We start from the raw sequence: 11,339 nt of genomic DNA, 5'->3' as shown, positions 1-11,339 counted from the left end.
TTGGATGATTAGCTTTATTGATTAAGACATTTGGAGAGATTTCATCTGTGAACGTGGTCATCTGGTTGAGTACCTTGAGTCCATGATCTATGGGCTTGAGATCCAACCTCTGACCACTGCTGCAACATAAAGGAACTAGTTAACACCCCTTTAGTGAGACTATGGGTTTGTTGTGAGCAAAGGGGCAGGAGGTTTAGGACCAAAGAGGGAAAGATCACAGGGTGAGTGTAGGTCACAGCCACAGGGAAGGGTATACACATCACAATGGGAGGTCTTCCCCAGGATTAGCTGCATCGAGCAGCTTTCAGTCCTTAATGTAGATGAATCTGGGCTCTGATAACCTGGAGGAGAATGGCAGGACTGGCGGGTTCCGGGGTACCACTCTTCTCTAGAAATGAAAAATAATGATAGCTCTCTTATTAGAGAGACTGACAGTGTTCTGTAAGGAGTCTCAGGTAGTGTGTTGCCTGACTGGTAGGTACCCAGGTTACAGATATCCTTAAGCCACCAGCCATATCACTCTGCAACTCACAATTGGCAGCCCACTGAAGCTCAGCAGGTACCAAGATGGGAGTCCTCCTGGGAAAAGATTTGATTTTTCTCCTTTAGGTTGATTGATCTTTTCAGGGATTGAAAACTTTGGAACAGGATGCCTATGGTGCACGTCTTGGGAAGTCTTCTTCTTGTCACATTGAATCCTAGGGAGGAAGAAGGGTAAAAGGCTAGAAGATTTGTGCAAAAGAGAAAGGGTTTATGATTATAGAGTATTAGGAATCCATCTGGAACAAATGGGTACCTATACAAACTGGGAATGAATGCAATTTTACCATAGGGGCTCAGATGTAGGAACGTTTATACTGGATGTCAGAGTACCTGAGGAGTTTCTAAAATATTGAAGTTACATAAACGGAACTCATAGAACCTACAAATGAAAATGAGATAGAAGACATTATTTTAATAGAGGCAAAGTACTTTGACAATAAAAAGCACAGTAGAAATATGAGTAAACAGTTTACTAGTTTATGTTAAATGAAAAATGGAATATGATATAATAAGTAATTAATTATTTTCTTTAGTCAGGTATTCAAAACAGAACATTCTTCTTTTATTTTTAGAATAATGGAAACTCTAGTAAGAAAAAACCTAAAAGAATATCTATAAAACAAAGACATTTTAAGAGACAGCCAGCATGGAATTAGAAAGGGAAGGTCTTATTTAACTTGCTAGAATTCTTTCAGCAAGCAACAAGGACAGTTGATAACACTAAAGAATATGACATGATATATCCTGATTTCCAGAAAACCTTTGATAAGGTTTGTCTTAAAAAATGTAGAGGAAGAAGTTTTCATTTCAGTAATACTTGATTATTGAAACAAGGTCACAAACAGGGTCACAACTGGAAAGTAAAAGCAGATTGCAGTAAAATGTATCTTTACACAAAAGCATGTGGGTATCTGGGACAGGCTTCTCAGCCAGGTGGGTGATGCCCAAATTTGGGGCTTCTTCAGCTCCTTCAAGAAATGGCTTGACATAATTTTAGATTCACTTCTTAACGTTAACTATTAAGTAGTGTTTTTCCTTCTGTATTAGACTCTTTGAACCACTCTTATACTTTATGTGGAAAGCCATTTTGTTTCCAGTGGTAGGCCCACCTAGTGTTAGAGGCATCTTTCAATTATCACCTGATTGAGACCTTGAAAACACATCTGAATATAACTTTAATCCACATAACTGGTTCAATGAATTCATTAAGGTTGAATCAAATCCAGAAAGCAATGTGGCATTTGAAGACCAGGGTTTCCCACCTCTAGTAGATATTTAGTCTACCCAGGAAAACCTGCAAGATAATCTAGTCCTATTTTTTTATGGATACTACACACACTCCATAATCAATGTGAAATCATAGACACATTTTTAAGGTAAGGGATTACTTATAGAAATGAGTGTTTCTATAAGCAAAAAGAAACACCAGTGAATATCGTATAGCTGAACGAAATAGTCCTGCAAAAACAGAGCCACATAATTTGAAAAAAGACATCACAGAACACTGTGATAGTGTTAAACCAATTTTACCAGGTATCCAATCTAGATGTGCTACTGCTACCCAAGAGGTAAAATTACCCTCAATAGGACAGGCAGTTATTTAAATAGGCTTTGTTCTTGCTGTGAATTCTACTAGCTAATACTTAACTAGGTCTCAGCACCACGATGGTTATTATGGGGTCATTTGTTACGAACTGACAAGTAGATGTCAAGTTTATTGGAGCGACTTCAATTTGTACAAATAGCACATTAAAACCAACTACTGAAAGTCTGTATATAAAGGGGGCAAACAGTTGCTTGGTACAGCTTTAAAATATATATACATGATTGCAAGATTTTACAAGATTCATTCATATTACATGAAGTCTAGTATTGGCACTGAAGTTTCCAAATATGTTTTTAGAAAGATATATGTATAAAATATTGAACTTCATTATCACATTAGAAAATACCATGTTAAAAATCTTTAAATGTGTAATAAAATCTAATATTGCATGTAACCTGTGGAAATGAGCTTTGTTACAAGGTTTGATTCAATTTGTTGTCTAATACTTTTTCCCCTGGCTGTATGTGAACTTTGTTCATCATTATATCGTCTTCATTATAATTAATAATAATGATCATTATTATTGACCAATCTTCCCTTTCACATATTTCTGTTCCTGTGCTCTGGCGAATTTTTGCATATTTTCCTTTTTTGTTTAATTAGACGCTAAATGACAGTTTACACAAAGTGAACTGTACAGTAGGTGTTATTTAGGGCCGCACTCAAAAACTAAAAGGCCAAAAAAATGTTAAAATTATATCCTGTTTAGTTCCTCCTTTAAAACTCAATTCCTATAGATTCTTTCTTTTAAAAAGGGTGTTCTATGTTAGAAGCGCTGGTGGAAACAATTATGTAACAGCTGCCTTTAATGGTCATATAAAGAACAAAAGGAAGCCCCATAAGAAGAAAGCTTCCTGAAGCAATAGAACTTGTTCTCACATCATTATACATCCTTTTCTCACTGAAGATCGAGAGATTTGAGTCCAAGGTTTTCCTTAGGGATTGATTTCGTCAGCATTTTACCTTGGCAGGAGAAAACCTTACTTGATTTTTCCAGCGTCAGTCTACTTCGGACTATCTGGGCCTTGTCACTTAAAATAGCCAAATTATTTAAGACATCAATGTCAATTCCTGAACAGGGGTCATGAACCCAAAAAACAATTTGTTCCAGAATTGTGTATGTGTTGATTTATTAATCACATTATACCTACAGCAGTCCAGTTAGAGAGTATGGGATGTGAACTATATATAAATGGCACTTCGAAGACTACAATTTCCAATGAATGTTAATAATAACGTTAAGCCAACTGTATCAATTTCAGCCCTGTTATCCACTACTGATTTTCTGGCAAATGTAAGGCTTGATCTCGCCAACTCCTCCAAGTTAAGAAAGAGGCAAGTCAGAATGTCTAACATAATCTTCTGGCACCACAAAGATTGATAATCTATGGCAGATCTTGGGCTCACTATTCATGTTGACTACCAAGTTAAAACTAAGGTTTTTCTGTTGGAGTTTCATCTATTCTCAATAAATAACTGTGATATTTTCATTCAATTCATTGTATTATTGTCTTAAAAGGCAATGGGAAAGAGACCAAAGGTAGAAATGTTTGTGGCAGGAGACCACCTACAGTACTGTATGTTGCTATCCTAATTTTATTTGTTGCTCAATTCCTGTTTAATCACAGGAAACTGTTGTTTGTGTGCTAGACATGCTTTTGTGTCTATCTTTAAATTGTTTTATCCTTGCCACAAATAATCTATCAATCTATTTCATTAGCTTTCTCTTTTTCTTTCAGACACTTTATAGCTAAAAGCTAAACACAACATACATTCACATTTAAAAGACAAAATAATTCTGCGATTTTGAATGAAATGAAAATTATTATCTGAAAATTAGCTGCACGGCAGAAATGTACAGTTGCCACTACTAAAATCTGAATAAATGTTGAAAATTCCACTTACAAAAAACATCAGATCTTTTGAAGGAAATCTTTTAAGACTTAAGTAAATTACATTTGTATTCTTGGATTTGTAAATCTTGGATTTGTATTCTTTATGTATGAAATGGCTCAAATCATTGTTGTCATTTAAAGCAACATTTTTACATTCCTTAATATGATAATATAAGGGTGAAAAAAGAAACTTTTCCCGTGGTTAAATAAATCAATTAAACGACTGTATATCTATTACACAGGTATTGACACAGGTTTGCATAGTAAAATAAAATAACTTTTGATAATCAATTTCTTTTCTATTAGAGGAACTGAAGTATGACGTTTTCAATCCTCTTCTGTCACAGTCTGAAGGGTTACACAGCTGGACATGACTTGGTCCATTGGCATCTTGACCTTCATTTACTTAGGTCCAGGTGAAAAAACAAACCTCCATTTCCAGTATGGGGGTTCCTTTTTGATTTTCTAATACCCCCTAACCACTTTGCCCCGCAATTGGGAAACACATCCTAAAACTCTGTTTTTCTTTCCTTGAAGGTAGGCTGTGATCTAGTTAGCATGCTGTTGTCTTAAGATTCCTGCACATTCTCCCTGTGGGATCTTATCATCCAAGGTCAGTCTTTACAATTTATGCAGGTTTTGTCATTAGGTTAATATCCGCAATCAAGGAAAAAAGACCAAGCCCATACGTACTGTAGTTTTCTCTTACAAGGCAGAAGAGCCCAAGAAAAGCTATGAAATGCAAGCAGGATTCATTTCCACATTGACTACATTTCAATTAAGAGAAAAAAATAAAGTATTGGAATTTCAAACACAAGTTTATGAATGTGTCTGCCAACTTTTTATAATGTACTTGTATGTTGTTGTGTTGTATAGTGCTTTGGACAACAGTTGTAGTATACCTGTAGGAATGCTCATTTGAAAAAAAATAACTTTGAAACTGTTGTGAGACTACGGTTAGCAAGAGTAATACGATGGTAAAGGGTGGTATTTTCTCCCATTCCATATCCAAGACAGACATATGGGGCTTCATTGTACTTTCTCAAATGTAATTATGTTCTGCTACATCTTGCAAAATGTTAAAGCTCATGCTATTGTACAATAACTTTGTAGACAGAGTAAACTCACAGTGCTTTAAAGAGAAACCCATTTCATTTCCTTGTCATAGTATATGTCATCATTTGTGTCACTAAAGGATTAACTTATTTACTCAGCAGCTTGAAGGTCTTCATTTCTAAGAGGGATGTCTTGAACTAGTCTGTTAACACAACGTCCTGAAGGAGGTTCTGCTTTTCTTCAGCTTGCTCTTGGAAACTGAAAAAGGATCAGTGAAGTACTAAAAATTGAACATTAGCATGGCCATCAATAAATAGTTTTGAACAATCAAACTTCTCCATATACAACGTCATCAAAACCCAAATGGATATCTGATAACATTAACCAGACAAATGGCTGTTTTATGCAAAGAGGTTTTAGCCTTCAAACATGAGAGAATTAAATATTATAGACTTGTCTATTAAATTTTGAAACTTTACAAATATATTTAATTTCATATTTACAAAAGGGATTATAAATTAACAATGTTTGAAGGTAATCGATATAGCTTTATTCTAGAGACCCTGTGTTTCTTCTGATTTCTTAAAAGAACATGAACCCAGATCCTTACTGTAATATGACACATTTTTTTTTCTATAAAAACAGCCCTTTAACTTGTTGTCTGCTTTCCTTAAACTCTAAAGTACTACAAATGCCTTTTTGAGGGAGAGAGAAGTGAAAGCCAAGATTTATGACGCGATTTCCTGTAGTTCTGCCTCATTACTCAGAATGACTCCTTGACAAGTAGTGTAAAGCTGAAAACTATATTGCAGCCACATACGGCACATTTATTTGGTTTAATTCATATTGCACGACTCTTGGATATCTATACTTTTTATGTGCATCATCACATTGGCTTATTACTGCACAATTTTTGTTGAACCTGACAATAAGGGAAAGTGTTGATAAAGTGAATTTAAAATTCAATACCGAAAAGTTTAAGGAAGATAATTTATGACCTCAGAATCACTTCTTACCATTTCTTCTTGTGTGAAAAGGCTTTGGTCTGTAAATTCCTAGCTACTGTATGTAACAGTGGCTGTGGTGGTGTCTTTCAGTGTATGTGACGGATGATTTCTGCAGCCTATTCTGTGAACTGTATTGTGGCTAATTTTATGTCGCACACAGCGTCCGTTTGGGGTTTACTGCTCTGTTGCGCTTTTGGTTTGGGGGTTACCGCTTTACGACACTAAGGTGCCTTGGCGGGTTTTTGCAGTTCTGAGTTATGCACAATAAATAAATAATTTTGTGTTTCATTTCCTTATACACACTCATTAGCTCATTTTTTTGTATTGTCTAAAGAAGACATCAGGAACTGGCTGAATTTACTTGGTTCGGACACACCCTGATTAAGACAAAGAAGTCTGATTCAAATGAGTAAGATTTCCTGTAGTAACTCACCTGACCGAGTGTAAGGACAATCTGTCCATAAGGGAGAGTTTGTCCACCAGCTCCCCCTTTCTCCCCCTTCCATGAAGGATGAGCCAGGGATCTGCTGTCTGGGTGAAGATGGGGTGGAAGGGACACAAAAGGAAACACACTAGAGTAATTTCCAAACAAATTGCTAGGTGGAAGTGGGACAGAATATGGTTTGACCTCCTCCTGAACTTTCATTTTCAACTCCTTTCTGTATGTCTGTATATTGCTGTGAACTTAATTTCAGGACTTAATTCAATCTCCACGAACTTGCTACAGATCACAGATTTTACCTGGGATGCTGTTTCCTGCCTTTTTTTTGTCCCTTGATGTTTTCTGCTTGTCCAGAAGTGTTCCAGTCTGTCTTGTAATACTGACATTTCCCAAATGACCCGGAGACTGAGGTGGTGGTGGGGCAGAGATAACCAAGACATTCATCAGGTCAGAAGGAAAGCAGTTCTGACAGGGAATTTAATGGACAATGCTGAAACTACAAGACATCTCTCACATTTTCCAAAATGAGGGCCTGATTGCCCCCAGCAGTCCCAGGATGGCTGTTCTTCACACAGATCTCCATCATCATTTAATAATGTGACCTGGGAGAGAGAGCGAAAAGAAAGGAAGCATTCAAGAGATCCTGCGTCTGTTCCCTGAAAAGCCAAAACACATGTTCGTAGTGTGTGAAGATAAGAATGACGATATTCTGTTCAGTTTGTTTATGGTTTCCAGAGCAACGCGTAACAGCAGGGAACCATGAGAAATAGGGGAGGTTTACATGAATTAAAAGCCTAGGAAAGCTTACTCATAGCACAAGAGTAGCTCTAATGCAGACTACACCAATTTGATTAACACTTTAAATTAAATGATGATTTATTTATAAATAAATATACATTTAAAACTCCAAACAGATCCTGTAAGATCAGTGACAAAATAGTGTGGTGGGGGCATATCGATTTTTTATGTAAAGAATATTTTTATTGGTAAAACACCATTTAGATTTTAATGTAAACCTATTATGCCAAATGCTCTCCCTTTGGCTTTGGTCATTGTAGTGTCATCTTGGGTCATAAAGTTAATTCTCTCTTTGTCTTGCAAAAATAGTGTGCTTATTCGAACAATTAGTTTAGTGTACTTTGTTAACATTTTAATATTTAGTTGCACTGATTGGTGTCTTATTATGGCAGACAATTAAGTGTCAAGGAATCAAAAAGTGACCACCATACAGTATATTGTGTCTATACTGGAGTTACAGAGGAAGTTTTTAACATGACACGCACTATAGGCACTGCTTAATTTATATTGTTTCAGTGGTGTTGATATCAGTGTATGTGTGGTGTAAACGTGATTCATTTTGAAAAAAAATATAGCATTATTAATTATATTATAATTAATTATACTAATTATATAGCATGATCAGAGTATTGGTATTCCCAGATGTTTCAATTTCTCTTGTTATTTTTGCAATTGTTTTGTAATTTGTATTGATTGAAAAAAGCTATTTCTCTAGCACCAGTTTACTGACTTCATGGATGATGATAACCATCAAGTTGTCTTTTACTTCAAGCCAACTGATCGTCTCCTCCTGTTTTATTAATTGTTAAATTATTATATAATATTATATAAAAGCTTGCCAGCATCCCCTTCCGGAGTCTGACTCAGGAGTTTGTGGCTAAACTGCCTGGCAGTACATCCAGGGGTAGGCACAGAAGCAAGTAAAATAGGCAGTGCAAAGGAGTGTCCATTTACTGAAGTGCTCTTGAAGTGCGTTTGTAAAAATATTTACAAAAGAAGACAAAAAAGAACATAACTGTAGTTTTGTATAATTACTCGCTAACAGTTTTAGGAGCCATAGGTCTCATACAAACCGTACTGTGATACAGGACACAAACCAGCTTAAAATAACCAGACAAGGACATAACTGAATACAAAATACTTAGGGTAATCCACCCCTGACCATTCTTGATGAACATTTAAACCACAACAGAGTCAAGACCTGTAACTCAACATTGTGGATTCATAAGAGGTAGTACAGAAATACGATTACAAACTATAACAGCTTTTAGAAAAGTGTGAGTAACAACACCAGTTAATAATGACAATAAATGCGATTACTAAATGTTCTTTCCTTTACATGTGTTGATAGATGATCTGTCCCATCTAGCCCATTGGGTAGTTAGTATCTAATTGGTCCAAGGATTTGACTTCTTCTATCAAAGCTTTGATCCCGACATTTTTTGAAAGAAGCAAAGGTTTCAGATTCAAGAAATTGGGTGGGTGGTTTGTTTACTGCACATTCTCAAGCCCAGTGATAGTCTTGGAATGACTTAACCAATGGAAAAGTCAAACATCAGATTTTGTACTCAACTATCTAGTTATCAGATGGCAGAGGAAGGACAACCAGTACGGATATTGTGGACTCTAAATTTGAAATGATGTCACATCATTTTTCATCCTCTTCTCACTTCATCCAGACAGAGTCAAGAGTTTTAAGCAGTGACTAGCAGATAAGAAAGGGCATCTCAGGAAACTCACAGTGATGTATGGTAACACAGAGAATGTACAACAGAAGCAAGCAAAAAATAATTAAAGGCAAAAACTACAAGAATGAAATCAGTGAAACCGAGTGAAACTAAATGACAGATTAAAAGATGAAGTATAAAGCAAGGTCATTAAGAGTGTTTTGAAAATGTCAGCAGTCTCAGAATCTATATTGGAGGTGGGCAATGAGTTCCATATGCACAGTGCCACACACGAAAAGGCTCTTTCGACCAATGTGTGAAGTCTGGACTTCAACTGCATGAGAAGGCTTGAACATGCAGATTTAAGTCCTGGACTATACTAATGCAGTAGACAATATGTTTTATATAATCTGGAGCTAGTCCATTTCAGTGAGAGACAGAGACCCTTAAATCCACTCATTCAGTGCAATTCAAAAGTGGACATATGCTGAATTATATGCTGATGCAGAGTTCTTTGAGTTAATAGATGTAATATCATAGACAAACTGAATTGAGTACCTTAGATGGTAAACTGATAAATAATTAGGTACTGTAGCCTGCTCCTGATTAAATAAAGGCATACAGCAATGTTTCAGTGTAAGACAATCAGATGAAAGTTCTGAAACAAGTAATGTTATGCAAATGCAAAAAAAGATGCCCTTTTGGTCTTGTAACACACACTTTAAAAGATAACACAGGGTCAATGTCAGCGCTGAGGTTTTTAACTTCTATCAAAGCTTTGATTTCAGCACTGACGATATCAGCAGGTACTGTAGGTCACCAAACATTATTAAGACGATATTAGCAGCCCATGAGCATCAGTCGTGTCACAGTATCATGTGAGAAAGTTCTTTTGCATCCATATCTTAACATCAGACACTTGTAAAATACAGAAAGTCAGTTTAACTTTAGAATGTCAGTGGTAGTATCTGATTTGGACAGCAAATATATCTGTGTGTAAACAGAATTGCAGTGACATCCAAGTCCCGGACAGCAAATAATCTGACCGAGAGCCGAGAGTGTAGTTGAAAAGTCAAGGTTCTAGCACAGTTCCTCCTGAGTAAGGGAAGGAACACGATGTTTAAAACAACCCAAATCTAAAAACGGGCTCCTGCCAGTCAAGTAGGACGAAAACTATGAATCCTAGAGAATTTTCCATAGGATCAGCAGCATGTTGTAATTGATGGTTTCAGAAACTTTGTTTAATTCCAGAAAGAAAATCAAGAGTTTGAAGTTAGCAAGGGCTGTTTCAGTGCGGTGTATATCTAAAATGTGACTGAAAAGGTTTGAACCACTTCTTACATCTCTTGTACAGTTGCATCAGTTCTTGGCTGACTTGTTCTTTTTCTTCATGGTGATGGCTTTGAGCATCTGGTATAACTGGTGCTGCAATGTTCTTCAGTTTAATTCTCTGTTGGAGGTGGATCTACCCACTGTTAGGGATATTCTCTAAAAGTTTTAGAACATTATCATAAATGTTGTAAAAATACAAATTCAAATAAACCACTACTGACACTTTTGGATAAATATCTAGGCTGTGAAACTTTGTGTTGACAAATGCCTAGAGATTAACTTAATCTGAACAGCTCAATACAAAAAATACAATAGTTTGTGACATGTGGTAATATTTATTGTTCATAATAAATGCTGCCCATTAATGAAATAAACTAAAGAAAGATTTTACACATTATATAGTACTGGGATTTTGTTCACATTAGTAAAGATGAGTGAAGTTTTAGGATTAACAAATATTAACAAAAATAATCAAAATGTCTGAAAAAACTCTGGGTGTGTATAATTTAGGAGATTATTTCAGAATAATTATAGTATGAATTATATCATAATATCAAGTATTATGAACTACATGATGGGTTTATATTTGCATTGTCATCGAAAGGCCTGTTAATTCTGCCTGTTTCCTCAAAAAGTTAATTATCATTGGTTCAAGGGAGAGCAAGACGTTTTTCCTTTATTTCTGGTGTGCCTTTTCAGTAGTTTGTAATTTATAGAGATTTTCACAGCTGGACCAAGTTTTCAGAGGTGAAAAGGGTAAGGTTTCTGAAGAAACAGATTGAGTGTGTTTTACAAAAAGGTCATATAACCAGTTTAGAAATGGGCCATTTACTCTCACTCTTTCAGTTACCCCTGACAATACTAGATAACCTCTCACATTCAACAATGTGAAAAAAGCAGTGAACATTTTACCATGACATTATCATTCTCCAGTTATTGACTGGTTTCTCAAAACACAGAAAAATACATGTATATTTGTATTATATATAAAAA

At 35.8% G+C, this 11,339-nt stretch overlaps 1 long non-coding RNA gene across 1 annotated transcript; it reads right to left on the bottom strand.

The window, feature by feature from the left end:
• Positions 1–7,309, bottom strand: LOC148651091 (uncharacterized). Its single transcript, XR_015925655.1, has 2 exons — positions 6,541–7,309; positions 1–698 (listed from the first exon to the last, which is right to left on the bottom strand). It is a non-coding gene; the product is annotated as an uncharacterized LOC148651091 (long non-coding RNA).
• Between the last annotated feature and the right edge of the window lie 4,030 nt (positions 7,310–11,339).

Source organism: Lepisosteus platostomus, chromosome 12 (assembly GCF_059453375.1).
Source record: "Lepisosteus platostomus isolate fLepPlt1 chromosome 12, fLepPlt1.hap1, whole genome shotgun sequence".
In the NCBI taxonomy this organism is placed as follows: Eukaryota; Metazoa; Chordata; class Actinopteri; order Semionotiformes; family Lepisosteidae; genus Lepisosteus; species Lepisosteus platostomus.
The sequence above is the reverse complement of the archived record's forward strand: the minus strand, read 5'-3'. Positions and strand labels throughout refer to the sequence as shown.